The sequence below is a fragment of the Aplysia californica genome, unplaced genomic scaffold, assembly GCF_000002075.1.
Source record: "Aplysia californica isolate F4 #8 unplaced genomic scaffold, AplCal3.0 scaffold00304, whole genome shotgun sequence".
NCBI classification, from domain to species: domain Eukaryota; kingdom Metazoa; phylum Mollusca; class Gastropoda; order Aplysiida; family Aplysiidae; genus Aplysia; species Aplysia californica.
In genome coordinates, this window is record NW_004797574.1 from 670,658 (window position 1) to 673,463 (window position 2,806).

The window sequence follows — 2,806 nt, forward strand, 5'->3', positions numbered from 1 at the left end:
ATTCTATCTGCACTTTTTCTTGGGCCTTTCCTTGTCACACCCTTATCTTTTTGTTCTATAGGCCTATCTTTTATTCCTAATACTTCACACACAAAAGGGGACAAAGGGTGTTTAAATCGTGATTCATCAACAATATTTGGACACACCCACCTCACCCCTGACTTGTTTTACTCTATTTATTCAAACAAAGTCATTTCATTCACCTGGTTTAGGATTCGTAGGAAAATATTCAGCAAAAATAACATATTTTAAAAACGATAATAACTTTATTATTATGACCTCCCAAAGGTTACAGAACCACCTTCAAGAGATATAACATCACTACTGAAGTCCCGCAAAGCAATTGGTCCCGACTATACCAACAGCCCTTTAGGCAGATAAAGATACATCAGTGGAAATTCTCTATACTATATTTGGAAAGGTTTGGCAAGAGGAGGAAATACCATCAGAAGGGGCATGAAGGTCACCTAATCAAGCTGCCAAAGAAGGTAGACCTGCAGCAACTGTGACAACTACAGAGGCACAACACTCTTGTTCATACATGGGAAAGTCTTTAACAGGATACTTATGGAGAGAATCAAGCTGGCAACAGATGAGGCTCCGAGGAAACCAGGCAGGATTCCACAAGAATCGATCATGTGTGGACCAGATCGCTGCTCTGTACATCATTGTTGAGAAATCGCTTGAATGGAATTCACCACTTGTGGTCAACTTAATTGATTATGAAAAGGCATTTGACAGCATGGACAGAGAAACTCCGCGGAACCTCATGGGGCATGGAATAACTGACAAAATCGTCATGCTTGTGAAGGCCACCTATGATGAAACAAACTGCCTAGTCTTCCTTGAAGGACAACTCTCAGAACCACTCCAGGTATAGACAGGAGTGCGACTACGATGCTTGCTCTCATCTTTTCTCTTCATACAGGCAATTGACTGGGCCATGAAAGAAGCTACCATAGGCAAACATAAAGGAATACTGGACCACTGGGCAGCAGCTGGACGACTTGGACTTCACCGATGACCTTGCACTGCTCTGACACACACATGCTCAGATGCAAGAAAAGACCAAGGAGCTCAACAGCCTATCATTACTATCAAGGACTTTTGGTCTACGCATACATCTGGGCAAGTCGAAAGTAGTGAAGCTAGGAAAAGTTTCAAGACTCGCTGTGACAGTGGAAGACACTCCCGTGGAAAAAGTGGACTCCTTTACCTACCTTGGAAGTGTCATCGATAGTGAAGGTGGAACTGAGTCAGGTGTAAAAGCAAGAACCTCCAAGGCAAGGTAGACATTCAATTAATTATACTTACCAAACGTCTGGAAAGCAAGCAACATCTCACTGTGCACTAAGATTCGACTCTTTTACTCCAATGTCAAGTGTGCTCCTCTACGGCAGCGAAACTTGGATAAAGTCCAGACTTTCATTAACACGTGTATGAGGAGTATCCTAAGAATTAAGTGGCATGATAGAATAAGAAATGAAGAGCTGTGGGAAAGGACAGGACAAAAGGATATAGAAGTAGAAATAAGACTAAAAAAGCGGCGATGGATGGGACACACTCTCAGAAAGTCCAGCGGAAACATCACGAAAACTGTAGCTGCAGTGGAACCCATAGAGAGCACGAGGCAGGGCCACGGGAAACATGGAGGGGATGTGTGGAAAGGGACATGAGAGAGATGAAGCACACTAGGAACGAGCTTTGGAAGGATGGCCCATTACAAAGAAAAATGGAAGGAGCTTGTATGTGTCCTATACCCTGCTAGGGGTAAAATGCATTGATGGTGATGCTGCTAAATGATTATGATGATCATGATGATGATCATGATGATGATCATGATGATGATCATGATGATGATCATGATGATGATCATGATAACTATACTATGTAGTAGCATACATATTGCGCTGCCTATAGGCCTACAGCTCTTGGTTGTAAAATAGTGTCAGCAATTCTAAGAGGTTAATCATATTATACAAGAAGATTTACAACTACGTTGTGTCCCAAACCCAAAAGAGAAAAACTAATCAACATAATACATGCACAAAACAAATTTAAATGTCAATTTCAAGAAGAAAAACTTAGCGTCCTTGCATCGTAATATTAACACGATATGCTATAAGCCTAAGGGCCCATGTCCACTGCGACGGACTCCAACCGACCCGATTCCATCCGTTTCTCGGAGAGTCGGTAGTTGAAATGGAGCACCGTTTATTTACTAAGAAATCAGTGAAACGTATGTTTGGCTGTGTCAACAGACATGACACGACACGCCCCGACAAAAGACGTGTCGGTTTGAAAGCCGCCTGCTCAATTTTAGCCGGGCCGGGTCGTGACTCGAGAGCCATAGGTCCCGTCGGAGCTAAAATCAAATTCTAATTCTGAGTTCGGATTAAAATTCTAATGTCATATTCGTAATCAGCGCCTCAAAATTAGCAAAATATATGCGCAAACCACCTGGTTTAAATGCAAATTAACAATTTTACCAATGTTCCTTAAAAAAAACCCCCCATTAATTTCTTATTCCCGCCTTGGGTTCATTAACATCGATTATTTATAGCCCTGTACCGAGGACACAGCCTTGTGACACAGTGTGTGGAATACACTGGTGGACACACAAGACAAAAACAAAACCCGACCGATTTTCTTCCTCCCGGTTGAAAATCGGGCCGTGTCCATCTTAGAGGACACGTAGGGTTATACTCTCGTCTATTCACTCGTCCTAATGAGATTATTATTATGTACCTTTAAACGAGTTTTACAAATCTCGGCTTTATTTGGCCTATGCTTCTCCCCCCCCCCT